Here is a 19635-nt window from a genome sequence, read left to right as displayed (position 1 = left end):
TTGCCTTCTTATATTACTGACCATTTGTGAGATTAACTCTAGAGAGCTATTATGATGTAAAGAAAGATGCTGAGTAAGAAACTGAGGTGAGAATAAAAATCCCAAGTGGCCAGGCCATCTGAGTTTTGTGATGCCGACATGTCACAAGTAGTGGAGTCTACACAGACGGTTTTGTACTTGATTTTATTTTGGAAAAAAAATGTTTCATGGGTAGGCCAACTAGGGTCTACTGGTGAAACTAACACCTAAACTTTTAAATGATGCCTGTCTGCCAATGTTAGTACCACCCACACTTTCCTCTATTAATATATTAGAATACAAAGATTCAGAGAAATAGTCCAGAAAAGAAATGAATCTAACAGAGGTACACAGTATAATGGATTGTAGTCTTCTGTGGAAGGATTAACATCAACAACTGCTTTATCAAAACAACTGGAATCTCCCAAAGGGCACTCCAAGCTGGTGCAGAATAAGAAATGTATGTATCTATTGTGCGTCCTGAAAATTAAGGTATTTGGTAATATACTTATCTGATCATCTATTATCTGTAGATATGAATACAAGAACAGGATTAGTACTATAATGAAGGTTTACTGAATAGTCAAATGCTAGTTTTTTTGTGAGGAAAAGTCACATTTAACCCTAACACATAGTTGAACAAGTAATTCAAAAACACAATATGAGTTTAATATAGTATAATTATACTATATGTAACACATAATAATTTCGGGTTCCCGTAGAGGAGGGCCCAGGAGCAGCAGGTCTGCTGCATCTGAGACACCTCCGGAACCTGAAGGGACCGACCTGATAAACAGTTCTCTGCACCCAAATCCCGTGGGAGGGAGAGCTAAACCTTCAGAGAGCCAGACACGCCTGGGAAACCAGAAGAGACTGCACTCTGCACACATTACTGATTCCAGAGGAAAACACCAAACGCCATCTGGAACCCTGGTGCACAGAAGCTCCCAGAAAGGGCGGCGCAGATCTTCCTGGTTGCTGCCACCATGGAGAGCTCATAAGCAACACCCCACAAGCAAACTTGAGCCTCCGGACCACAGGTAAGACAAACCTTCCTACTCCAAGCGACCTGCCTAGTGAACTAAGGACACAGGCCCACAGGAACAGCTGAAGACCTGTAGATAGGAAAAACTACAGGCCCGAAAGCAGAACACTCTGATCCCATAACTGGCTGAAAGAAAACAGGAAAACAGGTCTACAGCACCCCTGACACACAGGCTTATAGGACAGTCTAGCCACTGTCAGAAATAGCAGAACAAGGTAACACCAGAAACAACCTGATGGCAAGACACAAACGCAGGAATCCAAGCAACAGAAACCAAGACTACATGGCATCATCGGAGCACAGTTCTCCCACCAAAGCAAACACGGAATATCCAAACACACCAGAAAAGCAAGATCTAGTTTCAAAATCATATTTGATCATGATGCTGGAGGACTTAAAGAAAGACGAGAAGAACTCCCTTAGAGAAACACAGGAAAACATAAATAAACAAGTAGAAGCCTACAGAGAGGAATCACAAAAATCCCTGAAAGAATCGCAGAAATCCCTGAAAGAATTCCAGGAAAACACAATCAAACAGTTGAAGGAATTAAAAATGGAAATAGAAGCAATCAAGAAAGAACACATGGAAACAACCCTGGATATAGAAAATCAAGAGAAGAGACAAGGAGCCTTAGATACAAGCTTCACCAACAGAATACAAGAGATGGAAGAGAGAATCTCTGGAGCAGAAGATTCCATAGAAATCATCGACTCAACTGTCAAAGATAATGTAAAGCGGAAAAAGCTACTGGTCCAAAACATACAGTGGGGAAGCATCTCGAACACATGGGCACTGGAGAAAATTTCCTGAAGAAAAACCAATGGCTTATGCTCTAAGATCAAGAATCGACAAATGGGATCTCATAAAACTGCAAAGCTTCTGTAAGGCAAAGGACACTGTTGTTAGGATAAAATGGCAGCCAACAGATTGGGAAAAGATCTTTACCAATCCTACAACAGATAGAGGGCTTATATCCAAAATATACAAAGAACTCAAGAAGTTAGACCGCAGGGAGACAAATAACCCTATTAAAAAAATGGAGTTCAGAGTTAAACAAAGAATTCACAGCTGAGGAATGCCGAATGGCTGAGAAACACCTAAAGAAATGTTCAACATCTTTAGTCATAAGGGAAATGCAAATCAAAACAACCCTGAGATTTCACCTCACACCAGTGAGAATGGCTAAGATCAAAAACTCAGGTGACAGCAAATGCTGGCGAGGATGTGGTGAAAGAGGAACACTCCTCCATTGTTGGTGGGATTGCAGACTGGTACAACCATTCTGGAAAACAGTCTGGAGGTTCCTCAGAAAATTGGAGACTGAACTGCCTGAGGATCCACCTACACCTCTCTTGGGCATATACCCAAAAGATACCCCAATATATAAAAAGGACACGTGCTCCACTATGTTCATAGCAGCCTTATTTATAATAGCCAGAAGCTGGAAAGAACCCAGATGCCCTTCAACAGAGGAATGGATACAGAAAATGTGGTACATCTACACAATGGAATATTACTCAGCTATCAAAAACAATGACTTTATGAAATTCGTAAGCAAATGGTTGGAACTGGAAAATATCATCCTGAGTGAGATAATCCAATCACAGAGAAACACACATGGTATGCACTCATTGATAAGTGGCTATTAGCCCAAATGCTTGAATTACCCTAGATGCCTAGAACACATGAAACTCAAGACGGATGAACAAAATGTGAATGCTTCACTCCTTCTTTAAAAGGGGAACAAGAATACCCTTGGCAGGGAATAGAGAGGCAAAGATTAAAACAGAGACAGAAGGAACACCCATTCAGAGCCTGCCCCACATGTGGCCCATACATATACAGCCACCCAATTAGATAAGATGGATGAAGCAAAGAAGTGCAGGCAGACAGGAGCTGGATGTAGATCTCTCCTGAGAGACACAGCCAAAATACAACAAATACAGAGGCGAATACCAGCAGCAAACCACTGAACTGAGAACAGGACCCCCGTTGAAGGAATCAGAAAAAGAACTGGAAGAGCTTGAAAGGGCTGGAGACCCCATATGAACAACAATGCCAAGCAACCAGAGCTTCCAGGGACTAAGCCACTACCCAAAGACTATATATGGTATGCCCCTGGACTCTGACCTCATAGGTAGCATTAAATATCCTAGTAAGATTATCAATGTAAGGGGAAGCCCTGGGTCCTGCTAAGACTGAACATGATTGTTGGGGGGAGGGCGGCAATGGGGAGGGGAACACCCATAGAGAAGGGGAGGGGGAGGGATTAGGGGGATGTTGGCCCGTAAACCGGGAAAGGGAATAACACTCAAAATGTAAATAAGAAATACTCAAGTTAAAAAAAAAATTAAAAAAAAGTGATTTTCTTTCTGTAGCCTGATAAGAAGTCAGATCAATGGCTTTTCAAATATTCAGTCACCTTTGCCTCTGTGAAATAAAATACCATTTAGTTAATTAAGCATTGCAAATAAGTCACTTTATGAATATGATATTTTGCAAATATATGGAAATTTGACAAAAAAAATTTTTCTTGCCTGGAAATATTCATACTGTAGAGAGTTAAGGTTAAAAGGGTATTCCAGAAAGACAGGTGAGCATATTAAGGATACAAAGGCACCAGGGCAAAAACACAGTCTCTCTCCAGCCCCACTGCTTCCTCTACTCATCTCACACACTTCTTTCCTCACGTTTACACACAGGTTTCCAAGAAGATAATCCACATAATTGCATTAGGGCAGTGGTGGTTCATGCCTTTAATCCTGCCACTCAGAGGCAGAGACTGGTGGACTTTAACTTTGAGGCCAACCCAGTCTGCATAGTGAGTTCCAAGACATTTGGGAATATACAAAGAAATCTTGTCTCAAAAAAACATGGATGGATGGACGGATGGATGGATGGATGGATGGATGGATGGATGGATGGATGAAAGAAAAAGAAACTAAGATGAGATAAATAAATGAAAGCAGGAAAAGGAAGCTAAGAAAATTAATTTGCAGACAATGATTTATTTACTTGTCTCTTTAGTGGGAAGCATGTTAGGGTATAACCTTGTGGGTGAGTTCATGCCCTCCTGCCTTGCACGAAGTGATCAGAATACAATGTATAGAAGCGGGTCTCTCCCTGCACTATGAAAGTCCTATAGATCCACTGAGCATCCAGTACTAAATCCCTTTCTCAGTCACTTTAAGTTATCTGATATTGTTGCGTTTTTTCTCTACAATGCTAGAGACTGAGTCTGCTAAGCAAATGCTCGACTACTGAGCCAAATCCTAAGCCCTCATAGAAGGGTTTGAAACAAAGACATTCCCCTGTCAGAGTCTGAATGATGATGACAAATAGGTTATTTTAGTCTTGCTGCACATAACAGAATAGTAGACTACTTTTTAAGTCTTAAGATTATTTCAATATTCTTTACTGTGCTGATTCTCCCAAAGAAATCTTATATCAAGTATGAAAATAAGTAATATCCTATTATACTTTCCTCAAAAGAATATTTTAGAGAAAGTGTTCTTGCAAAAAAAAATATCCTATAGCTCCCTTTTATTGGCACTTTACGTATTCAGGCTTAAGATTACAGGAGGAAGTGTGAATGGTGAATCTATGAGCATGGAAAGCTCTAGAATATCTGAAAATATTGTTGTTATTATTTATTGAAAAATATTGAAAGCCTATTGTTAGGAGGCTCCCAGCTGTTTACTGTCTCACAGTGACAGTGTGGGACACTGGACTTCTAGCCAGTGAACTGAGCCAGGCAGTATGTATCTGCATGGCCATACACAATATTCCACTGACTAGATGGCCATGGTGCATTAGTAGTATGTTACTGAAAGTGACAATACCATCCAACATCTTATATGATTATCTGGCTGATCTCTAGCTCCGAGAAAAGACCTAATTACTTTAAAGCACATTAAATCATAAATATGTTTTTTTTCCCGACAGCAGCAAATACAAATTACAATAAGGATTTCTACAGACATGGATTAGTTGAAAGCTATGTATATATTTCTTATAAGTTATGTATATATTTCTTACATTTGTCCTTTACTTTGTAACTCAAAGGGTGTAGCCTATGGAGTATACATGCGGGCTGTGGAGACAGACAGCAGTCGGCATTCAGTGAGAGTTAAGTGCTAGAGAGTAGTATGAAGTTAACAGACAAGATTTCAGCCTAGACTAACCTAGATGTGCTTCTGAAGGGGGCCTGAGGGTTTCTGTAGAGAACCTTTACACATAGTACATCTATTACATTAGCACAATGACAATCAGTAATAAACGTGCAGAAGTTGGGGTCCTTAAAGTTCTCTTCCAATAAGAGAATGGAGAAATACTGAAGAAAAAAAAAAAAAAAAGAACAGGTCAGGTCAGAGAAACAATGACAGTCCAGTAAAATAAAATCAAGACTCATTAGACTCTGGTTGCAAATAGATAAAAAGCAATCAAAATGTTAGCAAGATATGAAGGAAAGCAATCTTTCTATGCTGTTAGCAGGAAGGTAAATGAGTATTGCCCGTACGGAATCAGGAACTTTCCTTTGTCATTAGGGAAAATAAGCAGAACAGGTGTCTTTGACTGCCCTGTTGTAAGAAACACACAGACTTTCCTCTCCTATCATGTAAGGGCAGTGTAATCCCAGGAAATTTGTAGGTAAACAGTCAAAAATGTAAAGGTTTCAGAATCCTGATATGAAAAAGTTTCCAGACCATAAAATATAGAGAAGAAACTTTAAGGCAGTAAGACTTATAAGAAATGTAAGGTTTGAGCGTAGATGGCAGAGGTGGGCGGTAACAAAGCTGGTGGGGTGGCTCCCTCTAGTGCTTCTGAGGCTACCTGGTGGGCGCACTGCTGGGAGACTGTGTGGGCGGGCGCTGTCCCTGAAGCACAGGACACCTTCAGTCTGACACCTGTCCTGAGTCACATTCAGAGCCTGGAGCCTGACCCTGGCACGTCGGGCAGCACGCCGACAGAAACATTGTACTACATAGATGACACCGCCATGACCAGGGCCCTGGTGCAGTCCTTGCTGGCCAAGAAGGCCTTCGATGAGGTGGACATGGCTCACAGGTTTGCCCAAGAATACAAGAAGGACCCTGGCAGAGGGTATGGGGCAGGAGTCATCACTGTCTTCAAGAAACTCCTGAATCCATAGTGCCGTGACGTGTATGAGCCTGCCTGGGTCCAGTTTAATGGAAAGGGCTCCTATGGTAATGGGGAAACCATGCGAGTAGCAAGTATCCCGCTGGCCTATTGCAGTGCCCAAGATGTGTAGAAGTTTGCCCAGCTCTCAGCTCAGCCGACCCATACCTCTTCCCTGGGTTACAAGATGCCATCTTGCAGGCCTAGCTCTGCAGGGTGTATCATCCAGTGCTACACTGGGGCACATGGAGCCTGATCCTGAGATCCCTTGCACCTTCAACAGTCTCCAGAGGAGTCTCATCTATTCCATCTCACTTGCTGGGGACACAGACACCATAGCCACCATGGCTGGGGCAACTGCTGGAGCTTACTATGGGGTGGAACAGGTGCCAAAGAGCTGGCAGCAGAGCTGTGAGGGCTATGAGGAGACAGACGTCCTGGCCCAGAGCCTGCACCGAGTCTTCCAAGAGAGTCCCTGAGGGACACAGTTTCAGTGGTACTGACAGGACCATCAGGACCCAAGGTTGACTCAGACCGTAATCCACAGTTCCTTAAGTTGACTCACCTGCCCTGCATTCCTAGAAGGCAGGAGGAAAGTACCTTGAAGCTGGAGTCTTCCACAAAGAGAAGCTGGTGCCTCCTTGGAGCTGCAGCTCTGGCTTGCTGCAGGGCCGTATGACACCCCAGGATCCTCAGAAATATGAGGGACCAGGGCAGGTCTTATTTTGGAGGGGTATTTGGGGCACTCTTTTTTGTCTAGGACACAGGACTTGGGAAGGTGGACCTATTGGGGTATCCTATCTCCCAACGAGTGTGACAGTCTATTGCTGGGTGGGCGGAGCCAGCAGCAGTTGGTTGGCTCTTGAGGCTGGCATTCAGTCGATCACTGGCTGCCTGGCCTGGCCCCTCACTGCAATGGGCTCCTTGACAGCTTCTGGTGGATGTCACAGCAATAAACAGGGTTTCTTTGTAAATCTCTCTCTCTCTCTCTCTCTCTCTCTCTCTCTCTCTCTCACACACACACACACACACACACACACACACACACAAAGAAACGTAAAAATCTCAACCTCTGCCTCCCTTCCAGTACTAATGCATTTAAGGAACATGGGAAGGAACATATAGCAATGCACATACTGCACTGACTTCAAGTACATGTCCTTTCCATGCCTAGTTTCTTGGGATGCTCAGTATAAATTCAGAATATATTACAGCCCATTTGATTTAACACACACATTAGAAATGATTGATGATAAGAATGGCATTCCCTCATTCACATACAACAGTCATCCCATTCACGAAAAGACTAATGTGGTGCCATGAATCTTCACTGATGCCTACAGCACTGCCCAGGCTTCCACTTCCTTAAGATTTGTTCTATTCACTGAAGCTAATGTCTTAGAATGAACACTTGGCCTTTTCCTTTGTGAACCACAGACATACCTATAGTGATGGGGGACACAGAAACGAATGAGTCTTCACAGGGCTTTAACACCTAACACGAGATATGCCACAATTTCTATGAACAGCAAATAGGGCATTTGGCCATCTCTACATATTTTCTTTATTATTTCAAGACAGGATCTCACTATTTAGCCCTAGCCATCCTGGAACTCACTATGTAGACAAAGATGACCTTGAACTCACATAGATCTACCTGTCTCTGCCTTCCAAGTGCTGGGACTAAAGTCATGTACCAATAAACCCAGCTAAGCCTACAATTTTTATCATATTTGGCCAAAAGGCTTTAAAGACAGTAGGTACTTCAGAAAAAAAATATGTATTCATTCTAGTCCCACATGTTTTCAAGCAGTAGTGCTAAAAGACCTAGCCCAAATAATATATTCAAATAATTTAAAATCTCAAATATCTAGGAGAACACTTGTCCTCTAAATAGGCATCTTTAATGAGCTAATACATACTACAGAATGAACCATACACTGCACACATTGATTCCCAAACAGGGGTGGCATTATCTCCGGAGAAAGCATGACGTGTTCTACACATATTTTTGGTTATCACAAACGAGTGGGTGCTGTGCTAGTCCTCAATGCTAGTGCTACTAATGACTGGCTACAAGTGCTACAAAATATCCAAAGACGCACAACAAAGAATTCTGGGCAAGAAAGAAGGGTCCATCACATCACTCTGAAAGGGGGTAGGTAAAAACAAAAAGAAAGAAAATAGACTCAAAGAGAAAGGCTAATGAAAGCTACCGTTTCCTATTTGTATCTATTAGAAATACTATTTGCTGTCTGCAATAAGAATCTTGCAAAGTTCTAAAACAGACATTATTTAGTGAAATCCACACAGGAACAAACAGGAAGGTAATGATCATGGGGAGTGTTCAGTTGTTTCCAATATAATCCATTGCAGCTGGTGGCTCAGAAAACACAACAACAGCAACAGCAAGAACAGCAAGAACAGCAACAACAACAGCAGCAAGAACAGCAAGAACAGCAACAACAACAGCAGCAACAACAACAGCAGCAACAACCACAACAACAACAGCAACAACAACCACAACAGCAACCACAGCAGCAACAACAACAACAACAGCAGCAACAACCACAACAACAACAGCAACAACAACAGCAACAACAACAGCAGCAACAACCACAACAACAACAGCAACAACACCAGCAACAACAACCACAACAGCAACCACAACAGCAGCAACAACCACAACAACAACAGCAACAACACCAGCAACAACAACCACAACAGCAACCACAACAGCAACAACAACACCAGCAACAACAACCACAACAGCAACCACAGCAGCAACAACAACAACAACAGCAGCAACAACCACAACAACAACAACAACAACACCAGCAACAACAACCACAACAGCAACCACAGCAGCAACAACAACAGCAGCAACAACCACAACAACAATAACAGCAACCACAGCAGCAACAACAACAACAACAACAACAGCAGCAACAACAGCAGCAACAACAAACATAAACCCAAGTTGCTTCAAAAATAAAGTTGGCAGTTAACACTATAATCAAATGTACTTATAAAATCTGGACCTAACAGCATATTTTCACCCTCAAAGCACATAAATTCCCTTAAACTAAAAGTCATGCAATTGGTATCAAGACAAAAACGTATAAATAGAAACTTTTAATCCGTCTTACCTAAAGTATATTTCACACACACACACACACACACACACATAAAATACACACTCATATATACAAATATACACATTAAATTTATTTTTCTAAATGTCTTTCATTTTCCAAGAAATACTAAAATTCATTTAAGACTCATTCTTATTGTAAAGCTTAGTAACCCCAGGCTTCTTTTTCTTTACTTTGGTTAGAACTTTACATGGGGAGGAGCTCTTTGACAGATATGAACTACCAACATTAGTGGAGCCCTTAGTACCTGACAACGAGCAGGTAATGTCATGTGATGACATCAACTGTATTGTAACTGAGATGGCTACAGAGACAGGCACTTAGAAAGCAGGGAGTAGTCAATTAGATGATTTACATCCAGTGTGACATAAAGCAGACAGGTCCAAAATGTTACTCAAAACAGTAAACATTTAAAACCTATGAATTGTTGACTTATCCAATTTTCCATTCTATACTTAGGAACCATAATTGATTATAATAACTTAAACCCATGGAAAGGTGGAACTGTTAGAATTGTTCTTACAATATCCACTAAAGTTAAGTTTTTTATATATCAGAGAATGTGTAGTAATTTCACCCAGGCTTCCCTCATATGAACTATAAGATTTTATTATAAATATATATTTATATATACATATATGTACATATATACTTATGTATATGTGTGTATATATATTTCTGTGGCTATCTTCTCACTTTTACCAGTCTAATATGTAATTATTGTATATATGCAAAACAAAAGAAAGCTCAATAGAAAATGACTGAGAAAGGGAAGAGTAAGACATTTAAAGTAAAAGATTCAAGGTCACTCTTTTGCTCTATCATTGAAACACAAACCAAAAAACTTCAAAATCATATTTTAAATTTGGTTCACTTTTGAATTAAATTGTAGCTGTGCCTGTGGCTCTCAAACGTTCTTAGTAAAAGAATCCTATTATTCCCCCTCCACCGCAAAAGAAAAAAAAAAAAAAAAAGTCTTACTAGGTAGTCAAAAGTGGCGGGGTTGGGGCAGGGAAGGAAATCACAAAAAACACAAAGGTCCTTTGATAGAATCTGAAAGTGAGGGCTCAGAGCTCCTAATAAGGCAGTTCAAACTTTTATAATTTATAAATTTTAAACAAAATTAGAGGGGGAATATATATTTCTTTGATTCTGTGAAATAAAGTCAACACAACTAATACTAAAATCAAACTACTCATCTCATTACCCAAATGAGATATGCAAATAGAACAGTCCTGGAAAGCTGAACAGAATGTAAGGGTACTGCTGGCCTAGAAGAAAGCTGTCACCCAGATTACTCAGTTAGATGGTGAAAATTACCTTGGAGAGTGTAGTAGCTTAACATTATTTACTTTCCTATGCATAATAGCACGGTTTGTCATCTAGCACAGCTTCACAATTTGATCAGCTGCTGGATTAAAAGATTACAAAGATCACCTATTGCTTTTATCTTCAGAAAGGCTACTGTCCACAAAGACCTCCCCCACGGCAGGAACTATAGGATTGCTCATGTCTGGTTGCTTCTACCACAGCCTGCACTCATTACTTCACCCCATTAACATTCCACACTGGGAGTTCTTTACCAGTTTTATGAGGCGAAACCACAAAACATCAGGTTAACAAAATCCTCACAGAGCAATTTCACCTTAAAATACTGCCTGTCAGGGATGTGGTTCCAAGATATTCAATAAATCACTAGCTCTATAAAGCAAGTTACAAATCAAGTAAATGAATTTTTTTCATCAGAACACAATCAAGATTAATTAAATACAAGCAGATTACTGGAAGTTACACACTCATGGGCGAAGCAGTGGGTGCAACAGTGAGTTCCCCAGTGTCCGGGAGCTTGGTCCAGGTTTCACTGGGCTTACAGTTTCATGAAACAAACTTACTGTCGCTCATTCTGCCTCCCAGCACAGAGAACACAGACCATTAGGAGCACACACTTACTGCTTCTATTCCTGGTTCTTCCACTTATGGGTGGTTATCTTTGAGACAGTTAATACACCATCTTGAAATATGCAAGTCTAAGCCTGTTTTCTCAGTTTAAAAAAAAATGAAGAAACTGTCTTTGTTGTTTATAAAATGTAAGATAAAGGTGCCATGAATAGGCCTAACAGTAGTAGTAAATGTCCAAAAAACTTTCCTTTCCTTCCAACCCCGTGTTGAAATAGAAAATTGTAAATCTGACTAAACAGTATTATTCTAATTCCTAAGGAGATCACTGAGTAAGAGACATGTCTCTGCTCCTATGCCTGTGAGATTAAAAGTCAGACTGAAAATAAACTGATGTATATGGATAGGCCAGAGTGGCCTGTCAGAAACGTCCACCTGCACTCCTTTTTTGCTCAGTAGGACAAAAGAATGTGAATGACTGAATCCCATCCATCCCGTTGGCCAGGCTGATGACCACAGTTATTAGCAGAATTTGCCTGTCATTGTGGGAATTACTAATCTACAGAATACACTAACCAAGTAACAGTAGATAGTGTTTTGGATGGTTTTTATGTCGACTATAAAAGCTAGAGTCATTTTTTTTTTTTTAGTAAGTGCTCACTAGCTATTTTATTTAGTCTCTTTTTTTTTCTTCTTCGTTTTTCTTTTATTTATTTATTTTTTAATTAACTTGAGTATTTCTTATATACATTTCGAGTGTTATTCCCTTTCCCGGTTTCCAGGCAAACATCCCCCTCCCCCCTCCCCTTCCTTATGGGTGTTCCCCTCCCAACCCTCCCCCCATTGCCGCCCTCCCCCCATAGACTAGTTCACTGGGGGTTCAGTCTTAGCAGGACCCAGGGCTTCCCCTTCCACTGGTGCTCTTACTAGGATATTCATTGCTACCTATGGGGTCAGAGTCCAGGGTCAGTCCATGTATAGTCTTTAGGTAGTGGCTTAGTCCCTGGAAGCTCTGGTTGCTTGACATTGTTGTACTTTTGGGGTCTCGAGCCCCTTCAAGCTCTTCCAGTTCTTTCTCTGCTTCCTTCAACGGGGGTACTATTCTCAGTTCAGTGGTTTGCTGCTGGCATTCGCCTCTGTATTTGCTGTATTCTGGCTGTGTCTCTCAGGAGAGATCTACATCCGGCTCCTGTCGGTCTGCACTTCTTTGCTTCATCCATCTTGTCTAATTGGGTGGCTGTATATGTATGGGCCACATGTGGGGCAGGCTCTGAATAGGTGTTCCTTCAGTCTCTGTTTTAATCTTTGCCTCTCCCTTCCCTGCCAAGGGTATTCTTTTTCCTCATTTAAAGAAGGAGTGAAGCATTCACATTTTGATCATCCGTCTTGAGTTTCGTTTGTTCTAGGGATCTAGGGTAATTCAAGCATTTGGGCTAATAGCCACTTATCAATGAGTGCATACCATGTATGTCTTTCTGTGATTGGGTTAGCTCACTCAGGATGATATTTTCCAGTTCCAACCATTTGCCTACGAATTTCATAAACTCGTTGTTTTTGAGAGCTGAGTAATATTCCACTGTGTAGATGTACCACATTTTCTGTATCCATTCCTCTGTTGAAGGGCATCTGGGTTCTTTCCATTTTCTGGCTATTATAAATAAGGCTGCGATGAACATAGTGGAGCACGTGTCTCTTTTATATGTTGAGGCATCTTTTGGGTATATGCCCAAGAGAAGTATAGCTGGATGCTCAGGCAGTTCAATGTCCAATTTTCTGAGGAACCTCCAGACTGATTTCCAGAATGGTTTTACCAGTCTGCAATCCCACCAACAATGGAGGAGTGTTCCTCTTTCTCCACATCCTCGCCAGCATCTGCTGTCACCTGAGTTTTTGATCTTAGCCAATCGCACTGGTGTGAGGTGAAATCTCAGGGTTGTTTTGATTTGCATTTCCCTTATGACTAAAGATGTTGAACATTTCTTTAGGTGTTTCTCAGCCATTCGGCATTCCTCAGCTGTGAATTCTTTGTTTAGCTCTGAACCCCATTTTTAATAGGGTTATTTGTTTCCCTGCGGTCTAACTTCTTGAGTTCTTTGTATATTTTGGATATAAGGCCTCTATCTGTTGTAGGATTGGTAAAGATCTTTTCCCAATCTGTTGGTTGCCGTTTTGTCCTAACCACAGTGTCCTTTGCCTTACAGAAGCTTTGCAGTTTTATGAGATCCCATTTGTCGATTCTTGATCTAAGAGGATAAGCCATTGGTGTTTTGTTCAGGAAATTTTTTCCAGTGCCCATGTGTTCCAGATGCTTCCCTAGTTTTTCTTCTATTAGTTTGAGTGTGTCTGGTTTGATGTGGAGGTCCTTGATCCACTTGGACTTAAGCTTTGTACAGGGTGATAAGCATGGATCGATCTGCATTCTTCTACATGTTGCCCTCCAGTTGAACCAGCACCATTTGCTGAAAATGCTATCTTTTTTCCATTGGATGGTTTTGGCTCCTTTGTCAAAAATCAAGTGACCATAGGTGTGTGGGTTCATTTCTGGGTCTTCAATTCTATTCCATTGGTCTATCTGTCTGTCTCTGTACCAATACCATGCAGTTTTTATCACTATTGCTCTGTAATACTGCTTGAGTTCAGGGATAGTGATTCCCCCTGAAGTCCTTTTATTGTTGAGGATAGCTTTAGCTATCCTGGGTTTTTTGTTATTCCAGATGAATTTGCAAATTGTTCTGTCTAACTCTTTGAAGAATTGGATTGGTATTTTGATGGGGATTGCATTGAATCTGTAGATTGCTTTTGGTAAAATGGCCATTTTTACTATATTAATCCTGCCAATCCATGAGCATGGGAGATCTTTCCATCTTCTGAGGTCTTCTTCAATTTCTTTCCTCAGTGTCTTGAAGTTCTTATTGTACAGATCTTTTACTTGCTTGGTTAAAGTCACACCGAGGTACTTTATATTATTTGGGTCTATTATGAAGGGTGTCGTTTCCCTAATTTCTTTCTCGGCTTGTTTCTCTTTTGTATAGAGGAAGGCAACTGATTTATTTGAGTTAATTTTATACCCAGCCACTTTGCTGAAGTTGTTTATCAGCTTTAGTAGTTCTCTGGTAGAACTTTTGGGATCACGTAAATATACTATCATGTCATCTGCAAATAGTGATATTTTGACCTCTTCTTTTCCGATCTGTATCCCTTTGATCTCCTTTTGTTGTCTCATTGCTCTGGCTAGAACTTCAAGAACTATATTGAATAAGTAGGGAGAGAGTGGGCAGCCTTGTCTAGTCCCTGATTTTAGTGGGATTGCTTCAAGTTTCTCTCCATTTAGTTTAATGTTAGCAACTGGTTTGCTGTATATGGCTTTTACTATGTTTAGGTATGGGACTTGAATTCCTATTCTTTCCAGGACTTTTATCATGAAGGGGTGTTGAATTTTGTCAAATGCTTTCTCAGCATCTAATGAAATGATCATGTGGTTCTGTTCTTTCAGTTTGTTTATATGATGGATCACGTTGATGGTTTTCCGTATATTAAACCATCCCTGCATGCCTGGGATGAAGCCTACTTGATCATGGTGGATGATTGTTTTGATGTGCTCTTGAATTCGGTTTGCCAGAATTTTATTGAGTATTTTTGCGTCGATATTCATAAGGGAAATTGGTCTGAAGTTCTCTTTCTTTGTTCTGTCTTTGTGTGGTTTAGGTATAAGAGTAATTGTGGCTTCGTAGAAGGAATTCGGTAGGGCTCCATCTGTTTCAATTTTGTGGAATAGTTTGGATAATATTGGTATGAGGTCTTCTATGAAGGTTCGATAGAATTCTGCACTAAACCCGTCTGGACCTGGGCTCTTTTTGGTTGGGAGACCTTTAATGACTGCTTCTATTTCCTTAGGAGTTATGGGGTTGTTTAACTGGTTTATCTGTTCCTGATTTAACTTCGGTACCTGGTATCTGTCTAGGAAATTGTCCATTTCCTGAAGATTTTCAAATTTTGTTGAATATAGGTTTTTATAGTAAGATCTGATGATTTTTTGAATTTCCTCCGAATCTGTAGTTATGTCTCCCTTTTCATTTCTGATTTTGTTAATTTGGACGCACTCTCTGTGTCCTCTCGTTAGTCTGGCTAAGGGTTTATCTATCTTGTTGATTTTCTCAAAGAACCAACTTTTGGTTCTGTTGATTCTTTCTATGGTCCTTTTTGTTTCTACTTGGTTGATTTCAGCTCTGAGTTTGATTATTTCCTGCCTTCTACTCCTCCTGGGTGTATTTGCTTCTTTTTGTTCTAGAGCTTTTAGGTGTGCTGTCAAGCTGCTGACATATGCTCTCTCCTGGTTCTTTCTGCAGGCACTCAGAGCTATGAGTTTTCCTCTTAGCACAGCTTTCATTGTGTCCCATAAGTTTGAGTATGTTGTATCTTCATTTTCATTAAATTCTAAAAAGTTTTTAATTTCTTTCTTTATTTCTTCCTTGACCAGGTTATCATTGAGTAGAGCATTGTTCAATTTCCACGTATATGTGGGCATTCTTCCCTTATTGTTATTGAAGACCAGTTTTAGGCCGTGGTGGTCCGATAGCACGCATGGGATTATTTCTATCTTTCTGTACCTGTTGAGGCCCGATTTTTGACCAATTATATGGTCAATTTTGGAGAAAGTACCATGAGGAGCTGAGAAGAAGGTATATCCTTTTGCTTTAGGATAGAATGTTCTATAAATATCCGTTAAGTCCATTTGGCTCATGACTTCTCTTAGTCTGTCGACATCACTGTTTAATTTCTGTTTCCATGATCTGTCCATTGATGAGAGTGGGGTGTTGAAATCTCCCACTATTATTGTGTGAGGTGCAATGTGTGTTTTGAGCTTTAGTAAGGTTTCTTTTATGTATGTAGGTGCCCTTGTATTTGGGGCATAGATATTTAGGATTGAGAGTTCATCTTGGTGGATTTTTCCTTTGATGAATATGAAGTGTCCTTCCTTATCTTTTTTGATGACTTTTAATTGAAAATTGATTTTATTTGATATTAGAATTGCTACTCCAGCTTGCTTCTTCTGACCATTTGCTTGGAAAGTTGTTTTCCAGCCTTTCACTCTGAGGTAGTGTCTGTCTTTGTCTCTGAGGTGTGTTTCCTGTAGGCAGCAGAATGCAGGGTCCTCGTTGCGTATCCAGTTTGTTAATCTATGTCTTTTTATTGCGGAGTTGAGGCCATTGATATTGAGAGATATTAAGGAATAGTGATTATTGCTTCCCGTTATATTCATATTTGGATGTGAGGTTATGTTTGTGTGCTTTCATTCTCTTTGTTTTGTTGCCAAGACGATTAGTTTCTTGCTTCTTCTAGGGTATAGCTTGCCTCCTTATGTTGGGCTTTACCATTTATTATCCTTTGTAGTGCTGGATTTGTAGAAAGATATTGTGTAAATTTGGTTTTGTCATGGAATATCTTGGTTTCTCCATCAATGTTAATTGAGAGTTTTGCTGGATATAGTAACCTGGGCTGGCATTTGTGTTCTCTTAGGGTCTGTATAACATCAGTCCAGGATCTTCTGGCCTTCATAGTTTCTGGCGAGAAGTCTGGTGTGATTCTGATAGGTCTCCCTTTATATGTTACTTGACCTTTTTCCCTTACTGCTTTTAATATTCTTTCTTTATTTTGTGCGTTTGGTGTTTTGACAATTTTGTGACGGGAGGTGTTTCTTTTCTGGTCCAATCTATTTGGAGTTCTGTAGGTTTCTTGTATGTCTATGGGTATCTCTTTTTTTAGGTTAGGGAAGTTTTCTTCTATGATTTTGTTTTAGATATTTACTGGTCCTTTGAGCTGGGAGTCTTCACTCTCTTCTATACCTATTATCCTTAGGTTTGATCTTCTCATTGAGTCCTGGATTTCCTGTATGTTTTGGACCAGTAGCTTTTTCCGCTTTACATTATCTTTGACAGTTGAGTCAATGATTTCTATGGAATCTTCTGCTCCTGAGATTCTCTCTTCCATCTCTTGTATTCTGTTGGTGAAGCTTGTATCTACAGCTCCTTGTCTCTTCTTTTGGTTTTCTATATCCAGGGTTGTTTCCATGTGTTCTTTCTTGATTGCTTCTATTTCCATTTTTAATTCCTTCAACTGTTTGATTGTGTTTTCCTGGAATTCTTTCAGGGATTTTTGCGATTCCTCTCTGTAGGCTTCTACTTGTTTATTAATGTTTTCCTGTGTTTCCCTAAGTGTGTTCATGTCTTTCTTGAAGTCCTCCAGCATCATGATCAAATATGATTTTGAAACTAGATCTTGCTTTTCTGGTGTGTTTGGATATTCCATGTTTGTTTTGGTGGGCTCCGATGATGGCATGTAGTCTTGGTTTCTGTTGCTTGGGTTCCTGCGCTTGCCTCTCGCCATCATATTATCTCTAGTCTTACTTTGTTCTGCTATTTCTGACAGTGGCTAGACTGTCCTATAAGCCTGTGTGTCAGGAGTGCTGTAGACCTGTTTTCCTCTCTTTCAGTCAGTTATGGGGACAGAGTGTTCTGCTTTCGGGCGTGTAGTTTTTCCTCTCTACAGGTCTTCAGCTGTTCCTGTGGGCCTGTGTCTTGAGTTCACCAGGCAGCTTTCTTGCAGCAGAAAATTTGGTCTTACCTGTGGTCCCGAGGCTCAGGTTCGCTCGTGGGGTGCTGCCCAGGGGCTCTCTGCAGCGGCAGCAACCAGGAAGACCTGTGCCGCCCCTTCCGGGAGCTTCAGTGCACCAGGGTTCCAGATGGTCTTTGGCTTTTTCCTCTGCAGTCCGAGATGTGTGTGCAGGGAGCAGTCTCTTCTGGTTTCCCAGGCTTGTCTGCCTCTCTGAAGGTTCAGCTCTCCCTCCCACGGGATTTGGGTGCAGAGAACTGTTTATCCGGTCTGTTTCCTTCAGGGTCCGGTGGTGTCTCTGGCAGGGGTCCTGCCGCTCCTGGGCCCTCCCCCACGGGAGCCCAGAGGCCTTATACAGTTTCCTCTTGGGCCAGGGATGTGGGCAGGGGTGAGCAGTGTTAGTGGTCTCTTCCGCTCTGCAGCCTCAGGAGTGCCCACCTGACCAGGCGGTTGGGTCTCTCTCTCACTGGGTCTGGGAGCAGAGAGCTGCTCTAGAGTCATTTTATAAGTAAAACCTCAACTGAGAAAACAGTCCCCACTACCATGGCCTGTGGGCAAGCCAGTGATACATTTTCTTGATTGATGATTTATGTGGGACGGCTCAGGCCACTGTGGTCCTAGGTGCTATTAGGTGAACTGAGTAAGGCATGAGGAGTAAGTCAGTAAGCAGCACTCCTCCATGGACTCTTTATCAGTTCCGAATCTGACTTCCCTGGGTGACAGAGTATAAAGTGCTTTTGTTCGTGGTGTTTATTACAACAGCTGAAACCCTAGGACAGGCAGAATGGCCAGTGCTTGACTATCTTCTGGTCTCCTATAGCCCATTCATCAGGTCTGCTAAAGGAACAGTACCTCAGACTTCGATTATTCCAGCACTGTCACAAGGATGGAACCTAATCCTAATGAATCCTTATTTAAACACTCTACTGTGGAAGCTTGAGTTAGCTGCTTACTAGTGGTCTCACTAAATAACTCATTAATTACTAGGTAACAAAAGTCAGGGGTAATGGCTTCCTAATAACTGTAATCAGGACCCACTGGAAGAAAGAACCCAATTTCAAGCCTGAGTTGTCTCTGTAAGGAAAAAAAAAGTCAGAAAGGTAAGAAAGAGCCCAAGTCAAACAGTTACATGCTAATGGAAATCTGAGGTCACAATACAAAAGAACATAAACTTTCAAAGATAAAATGCTAAAACAACATGTGAGGAGAAGCACATATGATGCTACCCTGGTGCTTAGTATGATGGCAATCCTTCTTACAAATGTTCAGCATGTAGCACATGTGAGGCATGTTGTGATTTAACAGTACTTAAATACTGAGGAGAATAAGTGAGTATCAGCATGTTATGTACCTAAACTGCATTGTTTTATGCATATAAATGATTCTATCATCCCAATATTCCTATGAGCGGTCAACTAACTTCTCAACAGAAATTGGTAACAAATCAATGAGGAGAACTGAAAACCAAATGTAAGGGGATAGAAATGTCTCAGTGGTTCAGAGGGTTTGCTGCTCTTGAAGAGGATGTGGTACCGAGGCCAGAGACAAGGTGCTTCTTTCTCTAGGGAGTACTCACATGCGCATATGTACACAAATACACATAACGTTTTGAAAATCAAATTTAAATTGTGAAGTCTTCTCTATAATGATTGTTTTTTATTCTATATCCAAAGGATTCTATATAAAGGATGTACCAATCTCTAGCAAGATTTTTTGGAAAAACGATCATTTTCACAATATTAATTTTACCAATCCATGGCCATGGGATTTTC

General features: G+C 40.9%; 1 protein-coding gene and 1 pseudogene across 12 annotated transcripts in view; one reads left to right on the top strand and one right to left on the bottom strand.

Moving 5' to 3' along the window:
- Positions 1-19635, bottom strand: part of Vps13b (vacuolar protein sorting 13 homolog B) — a 570082-nt gene that overhangs the window by 388810 nt on the left and 161637 nt on the right. The window lies entirely within an intron of this gene.
- LOC148004753 (ADP-ribosylhydrolase ARH3 pseudogene) lies at positions 5836-6459 on the top strand (annotated as a pseudogene).

This window comes from Rattus norvegicus, chromosome 7, assembly GCF_021556685.1.
Source record: "Rattus norvegicus strain SHRSP/BbbUtx chromosome 7, alternate assembly SHRSP_T2T, whole genome shotgun sequence".
In the NCBI taxonomy this organism is placed as follows: domain Eukaryota; kingdom Metazoa; phylum Chordata; class Mammalia; order Rodentia; family Muridae; genus Rattus; species Rattus norvegicus.
The sequence above is the reverse complement of the archived record's forward strand: the minus strand, read 5'-3'. Positions and strand labels throughout refer to the sequence as shown.